Source organism: Mytilus californianus, unplaced genomic scaffold (genome assembly GCF_021869535.1).
Source record: "Mytilus californianus isolate M0D057914Y unplaced genomic scaffold, xbMytCali1.0.p SCAF_11, whole genome shotgun sequence".
Classification (NCBI taxonomy): domain Eukaryota; kingdom Metazoa; phylum Mollusca; class Bivalvia; order Mytilida; family Mytilidae; genus Mytilus; species Mytilus californianus.
In genome coordinates, this window is record NW_026262593.1 from 33,288,800 (window position 1) to 33,294,799 (window position 6,000).

The window sequence follows — 6,000 nt, forward strand, 5'->3', positions numbered from 1 at the left end:
CATGCCATGTTTGATCTCATTCCATTCAGTGGTTCTCTAAAAGAAGACATTTGTATGTATTTCCCGTAGGGTCCTATGTAAAACTAAGTCCCCTGCTGGCGGCCATCTTGGAATATGGATCGGCTTCAAAGTAACAACACTTGGTCAGCACCTCATTAGGAACATTCATGCCATGTTTGGTTTCATTCCATTCAGTGGTTCTCCAAAAGAAGACATTTGTATGTATTTCCTCTAGGGTCCTATGTTAAACTAAGTTCCCTGCCTGCGGATATCTTGGATGAGGGATCGGCTTCAAAGTAACAACACTTGGTCAGCACCTCATAAGGAACATTCATGCCATGTTTGGTTTCATTCCATTCAGTGGTTCTCTATAAGAAGTTCAAAATGTAAAATGTTAAGAGACGATGACGACGACGGACGACGACGGACGACGACGACGACGGACGACGGACGCCAAGTGATTAGAAAAGCTCACTTGACCCTCTGGGCCAGGTGAGCTAAAAAAGGAACGGAACTCTTTATAAGAGAAGGTAAATATGGCCAAGATAGTATATTTGAAATATTTGCATCTGTTTCTATGACTTTTTTGAAGTTTAAGGATGTGCATAATTAAGGATTTATTTTGCATATTATATACGTGTTTCACTCAAATCATAGTCTGGAACCAAGTGGTACTTGTGGTAGATGAAAATACATCTTGATCAATATGCATAAGTATAAGTTCCACCGAAAAAAATTCCATAAATGATTGATCTTTTTAAAGCAATATTTTGCATCTCTGTTCACTGCAACAGTCTTTGAGGAAGTTATCCTAAGCATGAGGAATATTCTTATCGAAAAGAGATAATCGTGTATACTATATTACGATCAGGCGTGTTTGAATTAACTGTTTTGTCCTGAGAACGTTAAAAGCAAAAACATTTCATAGATCGTCTGGCTTCAGATTCGAATATTTTCATATATTAAAGCTGCACTTTAAAAATTCATAGTAAAAACATGAAATATATTGCAGCTACTACAGATGTTTAAACTTGAGGTGTATTTCTGATATATTTTATTCAATTTGTTAAATCATTTTTCATTTACAGTAAAGGTATATTAATATATATATATTTTATTCATGAAATATACTAAAAAAGAAAAGTCGGACACACTGTTCACTCAAACGTCCTTAAATTTTTAACACAACAACGACATACTTTACTTTGTATGTATAACTTCAATAAAAAATCATTTTAAGTGTGTGTTATCTAGGATAGTTAGTCTTCAAACTCTGTAAATGTTTAGTCTGCTCTACCACGATATATTCAAATAGATTTTTAAGTGTCTTTCGAACTTTGAAAATTCCACTCTGAAAACCAACCAGTCAACAGTTTTTAGTTTTAAGTTGGAAAATCCCTCAAAGTATATTAAATGATGCTTTATAGCTAACAGATAATTGTGTCTATTCAAATACAACTGTCATGTAAGGATCGTAATACTGTAATCTGAATGAATGTATCGGTTTTCCAAAGCTAAATAGACAGCGCATCATCCCTTATAATGGGAAGTTTTTTTACGAAATAGAATCCTGACTTTATATGTAAATTGAAAAGCGGATCTAATAAATTTCTAAAATTGTTTTTAAATATTTGACAGTTGTACGGTATAGGAATGTCAATAAAAGTAAAATAAAAAAATACTGAACTCCAAGGAAAATTAAAAACGGAAAGTCCCTAATCAAATAGCAAAACCAAAAGCTCAAACAATAAAAATATCAAACGAATGGAAAACAACTGTTCAATTCCTGACTTAGTACAGACATTTCCTTATGTAGGAAATGGGGGATTAAACTAGGTTTTATAACTATCTAAGCCTCTGACATGTACAACAGTCGCATAAAATTCCATTACATTGACAATAACATGTAAGCAAAACTTACAGACATTATAGGACAAATTGATTCTTGATTTCGATAATCTCTCAATTCTTTGATTGGTTTTTTTTCAAATGTCACCACACCTATATATCATGACCAGTTGTGCAGTTACTACAAGCAGAAATGTGACTGTACAAGAATTCGACAATTTTGTGTTAAATCCATCTTGCTGCAACCCAACACAATTTTCTGTAATCCGAATGGTTGGCCAAATGATACAAAAGGATGACAACTGAATTATTCTTCAGGTAAAAACGTTTTCTCTCTAATAACTTGCATCGCATTATTTCATTTAATTTACGTATATAGGTTCAACCGAGCAGGCAGGCATATCAAACATAATGGTTGATGTCTGCCATATTTGTATATTAAGCATGTGTTAGTCCATTGTTTTTGTTTTTTTAACTTGTTTCATATTTTGTTATGCTGCACCCTTTTTATATCTTACCATACGGATTGGGGTCTACTCATTGTTGAATGTCGTTTAAGAGAGGCGGAAGATACTAGTACCAAAAGGATATTCAAACTCATAAGTCGATAATAATCTAACAATTCCATGGCAAAAAACGAAAAACGCTGAAAAGACTAACAGTACATTTAACACAACATAGCAAACTACAAACTGAACAATACAAACCCCATAAAGAAACCGGGGATGATTTCAAGTGTTCCGAAATGGTCAACAAATCCTCCTCTAAATGTGGCACACGTTGTAGCGCTCATGTAAATAGAAGACGGTGATAAGTCTTATTTGTTAGGTCATATTCTAGTATTTAGAACAATTCGTCTTCATATGTGAAACTGATTTTCCATAACGGTCAACGAGCTCGTGATGGCGTCTGTAAAATTTTCGAGGTGATGATTTCAACTTCACCACTTAGAATTCTAAGTTCATTACTTTCTTTCTAAGCAGCAATCCTTCAAGGCCTTCATGATAGGAAATGCAAGTTCTGGAATATCGCATCAACTGGGAGATATATATATATATACTCTATTTGCCGAATGTTGCTACATAGAAATAGAAACTTCACAATTGAGAAGCTGAAATCATATCTGTTGTTGCAAACTTGCGTGTTCTCAACCAATCGAATATTGACCTTAAGATGTCTACATCTACCTGTACATCTTTTGGTCTCTGATGGAAAGTTGTCTCAATGGCAATCATTATCAACTTAATTATATATATATCAAAACATAAATGTTCTCTTAATGTCGTCGATAATGATAGTACTCGATATTGTAAATAACTTTTCGTACATTTGGATCATTTACTTTCACCTGAGATAACTTTTTGATAAGGATTTAAACATCTTAAAAGAACACTACAAACCACGCAAATACTTCTGTCGCTGAAACCATAAACAAAAGAGAGCCTTGCAATATCCTTTGTTTTCCTATCTTAACACAAGCGGGATATCACATCTTAATATTTACGATAATATATTGTTTATATAACCAATTAATATAGGTACCATACATATACAGTTATTGAGCCTTTGAATGAACTTATTCTTAAATAAAGGCAACAGTAGTATACCGCTGTTCGAAACTCATAAATCGATAGAGATAAAAACAAATCCGGGTTACAAACTAAAACTGAGGAAAACGCATCAAATATAAGGGGAGAACACAACATTAAAATGTAACACACACAGAAACGAACTATAATATAACAATGGCCATTTTCCTGACTTGGTACAGGACATTTTAAGAAAAAAATTGGTGGGTTAAATGTCGTAAAATTTACACTGTAGTATTGTAGTCTTTGAATATATAATCTTTATTGGTAGTAACACTGATTGTAGCTTACATAAATTATGATATAACTTAATGTAAATTGATATACAACTACGAACACTAATGGTGCTACATATTTATATTTTGCATTGCAAGAGGTCATGCTTATGACGTCTTTACAGTAAACCCTATTGATGTATACTGTTTAATATATTAGTCTAGGAAGACATGGTATATTTATTTGTTGAAATTTGCTTTAAACTAGCTTTCATTAACTGCGAGTACTCTTAAATCGATACTTTTTTTTTGATTGTGTCGATCTGATTATTTAAGCTCTTTCCAACTGATTTGAAAGTTTGTTCTTATATAATGCTGTTACATCACTGTCGCATTTTACGGGGAAAGTTTTGAACCAACAAATATGTTTAAACCCTCAGTGAACTAGGTGACAATCAATCAATCAATCAATCAATCAATCAATCAATCAATCAATCAATCAATCAATCAATCAATCAATCAATCAATCAATTGACCAATCAATCAATCAATCAAAAACCGTTATATATGTGATAAATGTTTTTTTGTTCATTCTATTTATTTCTAATAACAGGTTATCGTTTTCTCCAGGATACCTTGTTTATATAGTAGACGGACATACTTCAATCACCTCCTGTACATTAGTGGACATACATGTTACAACCACCTGCTATATGTAGTGGACATTAATTCTTCAGTCACCTGATTTATGTCGTGGACATACATACCACAAGCGCGTGCTTTATGTAGTGAAAATATACAATACACACAATATTTAAGTTAATGAAACTGCAAATGTTATAGTCATGATGACATGTAATAACTGTATATCTTATGGGAATTTTGCAGTTTTCTTTTTTTTTTAATAATAAATTTTTAATTGATTTAGTAACTTGATTTCAATGTGTTGACAAGTTGTTCACAATCTCCACCTATCAATTGTACTTCAACTGCTGAATGACGCGTAATCTTTATAAGGAAATGTTCCGAAAAGGAATAGAAGGGGATGTCATCCCGGATTCCCGGAAAAATAAACGCTGAATCCTGAACAGATAAAGCATTCTTTCCCGAACCCGAAAAATTAATCCTAAATACCCGGGTCCTGAAAAGTGTAAATTCCGAATTTTATAGGCCCAATCCCGACGTCCTGAAAAAAGTCCTTCCGGCCCTGTTAACTCTAATGACAAGAAGTTAGCATCATAAGTTAACTCCACCTCAGCTGTATGGATGAGATTTTCTCATTCACAGTTTCGTAGCACTTTTTTATGAGATCCATGCCATTCAACATCATTCAAAGGATACCACAACTATGTTTAATCTGCTTGATATCATGACTTTGATCTACATAAAATAACAATGAGAATCGACCGAGAACAGAACTGATGACAAACAATCGATTTGATTTTAAGGATGCTCGCTTCTCTTATTTTTGATTTTTTGTCAGATATTCGGAATCCTCTAGTTTGTGTCATTAAATATTTTGCCCGCTAATCCCTACTTTTCTTTTCATGATTTTATTACATATAGTTTAAAAAAACATTTTTGAAAATCTTATTAAATCCTTGTTACCTTTTCAAAGTTTTTGAAAGAAAAAAGTACTAATGTTAAATTTTAGAAAAATCGATAGATAATCATTTCTTATAAAATGTTCAATTAATTATATTTAAATAACAAGGACTTAACACTGCTTTCGTTGCAGTACGTAAGTCAAGAAATAATTCAAAACAAGTTCAAGATAAATATATTCACTGCCAGCAGAAATTTTCATTTAAGACAGAAAGACAGATACCATTAACATACTAGAGTATACACAGGCCAGATTCGGAGCTTGTTTTGCTGTTTGATATAAAAACTAAATTGACGAAAAAAGATCATTTATTCAAAATCATAAAATTCAAAAATACATTTTGCAAATAAAACATTTGACATAAAAGTTCATAATTGATATGAAATTAAAATACATAATTAAGTTATAGACAATGCATACTTTAAGGTTTTTCTTGTCGTAGAACACACCGAGGGGTGTCAGGATTGATCAAATGAAAGACCGACCGTAGGGAGGTCTTTCTTTGAGCAATCCTGACACCCCGAGTTGTGTTCTACGACAAGAAAAACCTTAAAATATGCATTATCTGACTTATATACCGTCGAAAAAAAATTCTGTTTATTACAATTTTGCAGAAATTTCTATCCTATTTTACCGATCATTAATGTGGGAGATTCTGCTCAAATTAGTTTGGTTATAACCACGCCTAACATTTAAATTATAATGTATATACAAATAAGGTGAAAATAATTCACTAAAATAA